The following is a 12,412-nucleotide window of genomic DNA, read 5'->3' as shown; positions in this document are numbered from 1 at the left end:
TTGTCATCATCAGTTTTAGGACATTGATGATTGTTTAACTTTACTTCATGTAGCATGGGTAAGTTACCTCGTTTCGATTCAAGCATACTAATCCGATTTAGTACCTTTTCAATGTATGTAGCCTGTGAAAGACCAAGCAGTCTTCTCGGTCTATCTCTATAGATCTTTATACCAAGTATATAAGCTGCTTCACCAAGGTCTTTCATTGAGAAGTTACCGGATAACCATACTTTTACTGACTGTAATAGAGCGATGTCATTTCCCATTAACAATATATCATCCACATATAGTATGAGAAATGCTATAGAGCTCCCACTTGCTTTCTTGTAAATGCAAGCTTCTTCGCAATTTTGTTCGAAACCAAATTGTTTTATGGTTTCGTCAAAACGCTTATTCCAGCTTCTAGATGCTTGCTTGAGTCCATAAATGGATCTCTGAAGTTTGCAAACTTTATTTGCATCCTTCGATATAAAACCTTCAGGCTGCATCATATATACATCCTCAAGCAGGTTTCCGTTCAGGAAAGCTGTTTTCACATCCATTTGCCAAATCTCATAATCAAAATGAGCGGAAATTGCAAGCATGATTCTGATTGATTTGGACATAGCCACAGGAGAGAAAATTTCGTCACAATCAATTCCTTGCTTCTGACGATATCCTTTTGCTACTAACCTGGCTTTGTAGGTGCTAACCTTTCCATCCATGTCTGTCTTCTTTTTGAAGATCCACCTGCACCCAATGGGTATTATCCCTTCGGGTGGATCAACCAAAGTCCACGCTTGGTTAGTATACATGGAATCCATTTCAGAATCCATGGCCTCAAGTCATGCTTTAGAATCTGGACTAGTAAGAGCCTATTCGTAGTTTTCGGGTTCATCGTCTAACACGGGAACCTCGTTATCATCTCCCACTAGAAAACCATATCTAACTGGGAGTTCACGAACTCTTCGTGATCTATGAATAGGTGCCACTGGAGTCTCATCTAATGGGACTTCTTCGGGTACCTCAACCGCCTCTGTTGTTTCAGTCGGTGTTTCTTCTTCTTGAACTTCGTCAAGTTCAATCATGCTTCCCTTTTGTGTTTCTTCGAGAAACTCTTTCTCTAAGAAGGTTGCGTGCTTGGATACGATTACTTTCTGATCATCTGGATGATAGAAGTAATATCCCATAATTTCCTTAGGATATCCAATGAAGAAACATTTATCAGATTTCGAATCTAGTTTGTCGGACGCAATGCGTTTGACAAACGCTGAACAACCCCATACTCTCATGAATGAGAACACGGGTTTCCTACCAACGAACAATTCATATGGTGTGGAACTAGCGGATTTAGTTGGCACTCGATTTAGGGTGAAGATGGCAGTTTCTAAGGCATAGCCCCAGAACGTCTTTGGAAGTAAGGCCATGCTCATCATGGATCGTACCATATCTAATAGTGTACGGTTTCTCCTCTCGGATACACCATTGTGTTGTGGTGTATAGGGAGGTGTCCATTGTGAGCATATCCCACATTCAGTTAGATAATTCAGAAAATCATCAGAAAGATATTCGCCACCTCGATCGGATCGAAGCGTCTTTATTTTCTTTCCTAATTGATTTTCTACTTCATTCTTGAAGCATTTGAACTTGTCAAAAGCTTTTGATTTGTGCCTCATCAAGTAGATGTAACCATATCGAGTATGGTCATCTATGAAGCTAATGAAGTATCTGAATCCTCCTCTTGCTTGGACCGACATAGGACCACATACATCTGAATGAATGAGTCCTAGAGTGTCTGATACACGCTCACCTTTATTGCTAAAGGGTGTCTTTATCATTTTACCTTTTAAACATGATTCGCATGTTTCCAATGATTCGGAATCGATTGTATCTATAAGCCCATCTGAATGTAGCTTTAGCATGCGTCTCTTGTTTATATGGCCTAAACGACAATGCCACAAGTAAGTTGAATTATCTAGCTTATGTCTTTTGGTATCAATTGCAAAAGCAGGAATTTTGTTATCTAACACATAAATCCCATTTTGTGAAATTCCAGAAAAATAAAAGATCGAATCTTTATAAATATTGCAACTCTTGTCTTTTATTGAAATATGAAAACCGTCGTCAACAAGACGGCTAATAGAAATAATGTTACGATACATCTCAGGAACGTATAAACAATTCCTTAATTCTATTACAAGCCCAGAGGGCAAAGGTAAAACATAATCTCCTATTGCGAGGGCGGCAACTCTTGCTCCATTTCCAACTCGCAAGTTTATGCTTCCTTGCTTTAGTTCCTTAGTCTGATTTAGTTCCTGCATATTTGTACAAATATGAGATCCACATCCGGTATCAAGTACCCAAGATTCAGACAGCGAAACTGTATTTATTTCAATATAAAACATACCAGATGCTGAAGCACCGTTATTTTCCTTCTCGTGGAAGGTTAGGTACTCCATGCAATCCCTCTTCCAATGCCCTAAGTCACCACAATAGTAGCACTTTCCTTTGGGCTTCTTTGGTTCCTTTCCCTTCGTTTCGGTGAGCACATCCCCCTTGCATTTATCAAGATGGTTTGGATTGGGAGCGACCCCTTTCCTTTTTCTCGATCCTTCAATAGCAAGGGCCAGTATCTCCTCGTTTTCTTTTATAATGGGCTCGACTGACTCGAGCATATGCGCAAGCTCTACAAGAGAGGTTTGCAAACCACTCATTTGGTAGTTCATTATGAACTGTGAGTAACTCTCGGGGAGGGACTGAAGAAGTAAGTTTTCACTTAGTTCACGGTCCATCGCATCTCCAATACTAGAAAACTTGGTGATAAGGCTGATCATCTTTGCACAATGTGCCATTACAGATGTGCCCACCTGCATCTTGCTTTTATATAACTCCTTGGTTATTTCGAAGCATTCGCACCGAGTTTCATTCACAAATAACTCTTTGAGGTGCTTGACCATGGAATAGGCATCCATATCTGAATGTAGTTGCCTTTTGACTTCCGGTGTCAGAGATGCAAGTATGATGTCCCCCGTTTGATCATCATCAGATTTATGCTTCAAGTAAGCATAAAATTCTTGGTAGGGAGCATCATCAGTTGGGTAAGGGGGTATCGGTGTATCAAGTACATACCCTTTCCTTTCGAACTTCAAAACAATTTTGAGGTTACGAAACCAGTCGGTGAAGTTTGAACCATTCAATTTGTTATCGGTAATGATGTAAAGCAGATCGGTGTTAGTCATGATTTTAAGAGTGTGTGTTTAAACAAAACCTGAGAGTGAGAAAGAGTAAACGTACGTCATTCATTTGCTTTAAAGTATAACAATCTAAAATTATAGGCCTTTTAATTTATTTCAGATTGCTCCCACTATTTTGCCAAATTAATAGCCCTCCATATTAATTCGAAGAATTTCACAAATCCTTTAGTGAGCTAGGATCCTAACTCCTGAGATTTCGCCTTGAGTTTACTCAACAAGCTAGTCTCATTCATTAGGTAGATTCATATAATCAATCACATCTCTAATGTGATTCCTAGGTTATTGGGTTACTAACCACATTAGTAACTAATATGTTATTCATATTAATCCCAACCATCTTGCCCATTAGTTTATGACAACATGAGTTTACTCATCCAATTATCATAATCTAATTTAAGTATTACCCCATATTCATGAAAGAACGATTTTCGATAATTCAGGTGTTACCATAAGACCCCGAGCTTGAGTTTACTCAACAACCCAAAGGCCCCCAGTACTGCCGGCTGAATTATAATATTAGGGAGGGGCAACCGATTTTAATAACTTGCTTATTTACTTAACTTTTTAATGAGAGATTTTATTTTAGGTCTCATAATCTAACTTAGTCTTGATTTTCTTTAGCATACATCAGACACATACATTCACATACATTGGCGTTATGGACATATCATCTAAATTATTCCGTCGAGCCAGAGACGGAATAAAAGGGCAAACCTAAGGAAATACTAACTATTACATATTTCTCTTTAGGTCCTCCGTCTTCTCCATGGCGCCTTGAAATTACATATTAATTTCTATACTACTATAAGAAAACTTCAATTGAATTGAAGGGAATCGGATGAGAGCAGAAATTACAATAGATAGTAGAAAGGCAGGACGCGCAGGCCCTATTTCAAAAATACCAAAAGACTAAAAGAGGGTCCAAATATGTCCATAACTCCAAACATGCATAGACTCAATTAAATAAATTTAATTGGTTGATTACATAACCGGCTTATGTAATATTTAGAATAATCACATTAACTCGTCAAATTAACTTTCATCCAATTTTACTTCTAATCGTTTTGTATCTTTATATTAATCCTTAGATTAATATAACCATATAAAACGTCGATTATGCATGTCCCAATTATTTTGATTTCAATTCATTTAACACTTTGATTTACAACTTGGTAAAAACAAACTTTTAAACGAATTTTCATTCGATAATCAAAACAGAAAACTATTAATTTCTGAAACATATATATATATATATATATATATATATATATATATATATATATATATATATACAAATTGTTTTCAAGCCGATTTTAACAATTAAAATCAAGTGGGATTCGGGCCGGAGGCAGCAGCCCTGCGGCTGTGCACGCGGCTGCTGCCGCGAGGCAGCAGCCGCACGACAGCGGCTCGGGTCGCGCCCTATGTTGGGGTTTAGTGTCCTATAGACAATTGTTGCAGGATACAAACTTAATGTAAATGAATTGTTCTTTATATCATTTGTTTTAATGAGATATATGTCTAATAAAAGGAAATCCGTAAGTTTGTTTAAAGTGATTATAAAGTGTTCATACAAGCATGAAGTGAGACAAAACTTTATAATAAACTAATAAACTTAAAACCACCCCAAGTCAAGTGATATGTTTAGGATTGATATATCACTGTTGAGACTTGTATGTAACAATGTCTTCTGTCCGATAGAAAGCTGATCTCACAAGCTTCATATATATAGATATCTGGACAGTTACATAGATCCGATGAAACGTCGTTCATTAGGATTAGGGATCCGATTTGAGATAACAGGATGGGTAGATTCATCCTTGTCACCTGTTCATCTCATTGGTATTAATAGGTATAACTAATCCTCAGACTCAAAGGAATGTTAATTGGTCATCCTGAATTACTGAATGTGAGACTTTGATCCTGCGGTCCCACGATCCTTAACAGAGATGACTCTGGGGTGTGAACTGCAAAGGTTGGGTGTCACAGGAGGTAATGTCAGGGTAGTTATACATTGGATTGAGCATTTATCACTCCCGATTAATGGGAGATACATCCAAGGATCGCTTGTGGAAGACTCGACTCTAAATCCTTGCAAGGTGATAGCTTAAGAGTAAGAAATACAGATTTCACTTAACCTATCTATTTGAGTTGACTCGGCCTATACAAGTAAAACGAACGTCTCACTATATGTGACTTGACATCACCCATAGTCATAAGATTCAGTTCAAGGATGTAGTTGATAAAGGATCGAATTATACTGTAACTAATACGGAAGGGTTAACGACAGAATCAACCTGTCTTCTTAACGGACTCTGGGGGAATGATTACAGACTTGCCAATAACATACTCAGTACATCATTCCGTTATGCAATGATTAAATATAATTCTTGAAGAAATTAATTTAATAGTTGCATACGGCCAGAAGTAGTAAGAACCTAATGGATCACACATAAGACTTGGAACCAAAAGAGAGATGGATGTCATCAATAGATGGAAGCCCAATTGAGCCCAGTAAGGCCCATTTAAATAGAGGGGGCCGAAATTTATATATAATAAATAAGGAATTATTTTAATTCCATTAATCCTAATTTGATTAGGAATATGAATTAAATTAATTAAGAGACAATTAAGTTAGGAGTTTTAATTAGATTAATATACTCCTATTATTATCCAATTAGGTTATTTATTATTATTCTAGATATATTAGATATATAATGAGATAATAATTGGGAATCCTATTCCGAATTGAATTCCTATTAAGTAACCTATTCCTATCTAACTAGGGTTTAGATACAAGTAATTATATATACCCCCTCTTTATGTGAATTTCGACTAAGCCCTAACCCTCCCCTCTATGTGATTTTCGAAACCTACATTAGAGAGAGAAAGTGAATTCGCATCCCCTAATTCGTGGACAAGAATTCATACGGCTTTCGTCGATTGATTAATTTCATTCATTTCCTTTTCTCTTTGATCTTATGTTGGTTAATTAGAGGCAATCTATTTTGGTTGCATCTCATAAGGGTCGATTCTAACTTAACCTCACCGTGTTATACTTCGTGCTTGGGAACTTGGAGAAGAATTGTGGGCACTTCTTTAACAACGGTAGATTGTTCTTCAAAAGGTATTCCTTCTTATCCCTCTTTATATGAAATAACGATTAACGGATCCTATGGTTAAAAGGAAGTAGGCTAAAATTTTTATATTTCCGTTGCTATACCTTAGCCTTATTTTCCTTCACTATAACTGAGTACTCAGCCTCTCCTTTCTAATTCTAGAAATGATAATAAGTTTGTCCTAAACAACAATTGCTAAGACACTTTAGATGATTGGATAATCACTCTAGACTTTTACACAGTAATATGGAAATTGGTGTAAGTATTTGCTTTGCTTTTTCACACAGATTCTTCGAGTAGAAATTTGGTCAGCGTAATGGCTTGTTGAAGATCTGCATCGAATGAAGCAACTGAAGGGCCTATTTATAGTGACACTTGAGGTATCGGTTATTTCAAATTTTGAAATAACCGTTGGAGGGAAACGGCTTGATGTCGTTGTCACTCAGTACATGCTCAGTGCCGTTGGCCAATCAGATTATTGTATCTTCTGTCTTCGGTCAGTGCTGAGCAGCTTTTAGACAGAATGCGAGCGGGTGTAGGTGCCAAAAAATCTCTAAAAAATTTTTACAGATTCCACGAAGATATTGGGGGCATAATTGTGGATTTAAAACTGTCCCCATACCACCCGTTTTCCACCCTTAGTTCGGAACCTCTATGTCATTTTGTGTTCATTACTAGATATCAAATATCTGAGGTAAATAAAAGACCGAATGGCTACTGAATTTTCTAGAAAGTTATGGTCTTATGATAGGCAAAGAAGGTATAGGGACAATGAACTTTGATGTCCTTTATGAGATATATCTCGTTGCTGCTTCTATATTTGTGGGAATCCGTTATAAGGTGAGAAAAATGTTGCTTGTAAAGCTGATTCCTAAAATTGGTTATGTTTTAATTGTTTTTTTCGGGATTAGATGGATGATTAAGTAAATTCGTTATATGGTTGCTAACTGTGGCCATAATTTATGGAGACTCGGTACATGGTCCTACAACATATATAGGAATGATGGCACTGGATTTAGAGAATATTCGATTTTGTCTGAGTCTACAAACCAGGGCGATTAGTAGATATTTTTTCTATTTTTGTTGATAAAATTATACTTTTTGCATGTGCAATCTCCGATTCTTGCAGCATATAATAAGACGTCCAATGCCCACGTAGGCGTTAAAACCTTAGAAGCGGTTCTTCAACTGAAGCGTGGTAGAGTTCGTCCTACCCTTACAACGCTTGAGCTATCCATACAACATATAATTGATGTCAATAAGAGCTTCCATATGTGTGACACTTTAAATTTTTTGAAGGAAGATTGAGTAACATCGGAAGAACACTACCTTTTTAAGGACCTCTAAATGATGCAATGCAGTACCGAGTTAGGAGTTGGACCTACCAAATTTTTGATATTATTCCATATGGAGGTTATGATTAGAATTGCCAAAATTGGAATTCTATGAGTCGACTTGTTGATTGGCTCAAAATTAAGGGTCATTCATTGGATGTTATTAATCACGGGTGGCTTATAACCAAATGGATAGGCGATTCACTATAAAGGAAAACGTTCGAATGGAGAATTCGAAAACCGAAAACCATGAGAATTCGAATCGACGGGGCCGGAGAAAAACCAAAATTTTTTGGAGCAAGAGAAATTATAGTCCCGAAAATTAAAATTGGATGGGTGTGGGTGTTACTATCCATGAAACGCGGGTATCCGCAAACCGTGCGTAAATCCCCGAAAAATCCCCGAAAAATAAAATAAAATATTTTATATATATATATATGCGATAATATATATACTCTAATTAGAAATTGTTTTGAATTAAAAGTCTCCAACTGGTTTATATCAGTATGTTCGTATAAACGAGCAACGCTGGTGCAAACTAGTATGCTTGTATAAACCAATGTTAGGTTGATACTAAAATTACTATGAAATTGTAATTTTATTTTTAAATTGTTAATTTTTATATAAATTGTTAACTTTTATTAGATGATTAGGGATTCCCTATTATACGTATAAAACCGTGCGAGCGGGTGTAAGTGTCAAAACATTTCCGAACTTTTTTTGAGAATTCCCCGAAAATATTAGAGACCTAATGGGGTATGTAAAACTATCCTCACACCGCCTTTTTCCACCCCTAGTTCGGAACCTCTATGTCATGTTATGTGAATTATTGGATATGAAATATTCGAGGTAAATGGAAGACTGAATTGACTACTGAATTTTCTAGAAAAGTTATGGTCTTACGATAGGCATGGAAGGTATGGGGACAATGGACTTGGATGTCCTTTATGGGGTATATCTCGTTACTGATTCTACATTTAAGAGAATCCGTTATAAGATAGGAAATTTTTTTATTGTAAAGCTGATTCCTAAAATTGTTTATGTTTTAATTGTTTTTTTCGGGATTAGATGGATGATTAAGTAAATTCTTTATATAGCTGCTGACGGCGGACATAATTTCTGGGGACCCGATACATGGTCCTACAACATGTACAGAAATGATGGTACTGAATTTAGACAAAATCGGATTTTGTCCGAGTCCACAAACTAGAGCGATTAATAGATATGTTACTTATAAATGAGATTTGTTTTTCTGTTTTTGTTGATAAATTTATGCTTTTTTTCATAATTTATCTCTGATTCTTGCAGCATATAGTAAGACGTGCAATGCCAACGTAGGAGTTAAAACCGTAGAAGCGGTTTTCCAATTGAAGCGTGGTAGATTTCGTCCTACCCTCACAATGCCTAAGCTATCCATACAACGCATAATTAATGCCAATAAGGATTCGGAATAGGGTTAACAATGTAGCGGGGGAAAACCAAAAATCATGGGAATTCGAATCGACGGTGCTGGGAAAAACACAAAAAATTTTGGTGCAGGGGAAATTATAGTCTTAAACATTAAAATTGGACGTGAGTGGGTGTTACTACCCATGAAACGTGGGGATCCGCAAACCACCCATAAATCCCCGAAAAATAAAATAAAATATTTTATATATATCTGCGATAATATATATACTCTAATTAAATATTATTTTTAATTAAAAGTCAGCTACTGGTTTATATAAGTATGTTGGTATAAACGAGTAACACTAGTGCAAACCAGTCTGCTAGTATAAACTAGTGTTAGGTTTACTATTAAGTTGTAATTTTTTCTATAAAATGGTTAATTCTATATAAATTTTTAACTTTTATTTGGGGATTCCCTATTACACGTGGAGAATCATGCGGGCGGGTGTAGGTGCCAAAAAATCTCCGAAATTTTTTTTAGAATTCCACGAAGATATTGGGGGCATAATGGTGGATTTAAAACCGTTCCCATACCGCCGTTTTCCACCCTTAGTTCGGAACCTCTATGTCATGTTGTGTGCATTACTGGATATGAAATATCCGAGGTAAATGGAAGACCGAATGGCTACTGAATTTCCTAAGGAAGTTATGGTCTTACGATAGGCAATGAAGGTATAGGGACAATTGACTTTGACGTCCTTTATGGTATATATCTCGTTACTGTTTCTATATTTAAGGGAATCTGTTATAAGGTGAGAAAAATGTTGATTGTAAAGCTGGTTCCTAAAATTGGTTATGTTTTAATTGTTTTTTTCGGGATTAGATGCATGATTAAGTAAATTCTTTATATGGCTGCTGACTGTGACCATAATTTCTGGAGACCCGGTACATGGTCCTACAACATATACAGGAATGATGGTACTGAATTTAGAAAACATCGGATTTTGCCTGAGCCCACAAACCAGGGAGATTAGTAGATATTTTACTTATAAATGAGATTTGTTTTTCTCTTTTTGTTGATAAAACTATGTCTTTTGCATAATTTATTTCTGATTCTTGCAGCATATAGTAAGACGTGCAATGTCCACATAGGCATTAAAACCTTAGAAGCGGTTCTCTAACTGAAACGTGGTAGATTCCGTCCTACCCTTACAATGCCTAAGCTATCCATACAACACATAATTGATGCCAATAATAGCTTCCATATGTGTGACACTTTAAATTTTTTGAAGAAAGATAGAGTAAGATCGGAAGAACACTATCCTTTTCAATGACCTCTAAATGATGCAGTGCAATACCGAGTTAGGAGTTGGACCTAGCAAATTTTCGATATCATTCCATATTGAGGATACGAGTACAATTGCCGACATTGGAATTCTATAAGTCGACTTGTTGATTGGCTCAAAATGAAAGCCATTCTTTGGATGTTATCAATCGCGGGTGGATCATAACCAATTGGATAAACGATTCACTATAAAGGAAGATGCTCGAATGATCGATTCAGAATCGGGATGACAATGTAGCAGGGGAAAACCGAAAATCATGGGAATTCAAATCAACGGGGCTGGGAAAAAACCAAAATTTTTTTGGTGCAGGTGAAATTATAGTCCCGAACATTAAAATTGGACGGGGGTGGGTGTTACCATCCATGAAATGCGGGGATTCGCAAACCGGCCATAAATCCCTGAAAAATCTCCATAAAATAAAATTAAATATTATATATATATATTTGTGATAATATATATACTCTAATTAGAAATTGTTTTTAATTAAAAGTCTGCTACTGGTTTATATCAGCATGTTGGTATAAACGAGTAACACTTGTGCAAACCAGTCTACTGGTATAAACCAGTGTTAGGTTTATACTAAAATTACTATTATATTTTAATTTTTTTTAAAAATTGTTAATTATATATAAATTTTTAACTTTTATTTGGGGATTCTTTGTTACACGTGGAGAACCGTACGGGCGGGTGTATGTGCCAAAAAATCTCTGAATTTTTTTTAGAATTCTCCGAAAATATTGGGGGCGTAATGGAGGATGTAAAACCGTTCCCACACTGCCACTTTAGAGAACATCGAATTTTGACTTTGTGTATAAACTAGGGGGATTAGTATATATTTTACTTATGAATGGGATTTGTTTTTCTGTTTTTGTTGATAAAATTATGCTTTTTGTATGTGAAATCTTTGATTTTTGTAGTGTATAGTAAGACGTGTAATGTCCACGTAGGCATTAAAACCTTAGAAGCAGTTCTCTAACTGAAGCATGGTAAATTTCGGTCTACCCTTACAACGCCTAAGCTATCCATACAATGTAGCATTGATGCCAATAAGAGCTTCCATATGCGTGAAAACTTAAATTTTTTGAAGCAAGATGTAGTAACATCGGAAGAACACTATCCTTTTCAAGGACCTCTAAATGATGCAGTGCAGTACCGAGTTAGGAGTTGGACCTAACAAGTTTTCAATATCATTCCATATGAAGGTTATGAGTACAATTGCCAAAATTGGAATTTTATGAGTTGACTTGTTGATTGGCTCAGAATGAAGGGCCATTCATTGGATGTTACCAATCGCGGTTGGATCATAACTCATTGCATAAGCGATTCACTATAAAGGAAAATGTTCGAATGATCGGTTCGGAATAAGGATGGCAATAGAGCGGGTGAAAATCGAAAACCATGGGGATTCGAACCGACGGGGCAGGGAAAACCCAAAATTTTGGGATGCGGGGGAAATTCTAGTCCGGAACATTAAAATTGGACAGGGATGGGCGTTACTATCCATGAACCGAGGAGATCCGTAAACCGTCTGTAAATTCCCGAAAAATCCCCACAAAATAAAATAAAATATTATTTATATATATATATATATAAGATAATATATATACTCTAATAAGAAATTGTTTTTAATTAAAAGTGTGCTATTTGTTTATATCAGTTTGTTGGTATAAACGAGTAACAATGGTGCAAACCAGTCTGCTGGTATAAATCAATGTTAGGTTTATACAAAAATTACTATTAAGTTGTAATTTTTTTTATAAAACTATTAATTCTATATAAATATTTAACTTTTATTTGGGGATTGGGGGTTCCCTGTTACACGTGGAGAACCGTTCGGGCGGGTGTAGGTGCCAAAAAATCTCCGATCTTTTTGGAGATTCTCCGAAAATATTGGGGGCGTGATGGGGTATGTAAAATCGTCCCTACTTATCACCCCTAGTTCGGAACATCTATGTCATGTTATATGTATTACTAGATATGAAATATCTGAC

This window comes from Euphorbia lathyris, chromosome 1 (genome assembly GCF_963576675.1).
Source record: "Euphorbia lathyris chromosome 1, ddEupLath1.1, whole genome shotgun sequence".
Classification (NCBI taxonomy): Eukaryota; Viridiplantae; Streptophyta; class Magnoliopsida; order Malpighiales; family Euphorbiaceae; genus Euphorbia; species Euphorbia lathyris.
Note: the sequence above shows the minus strand (reverse complement) of the source record.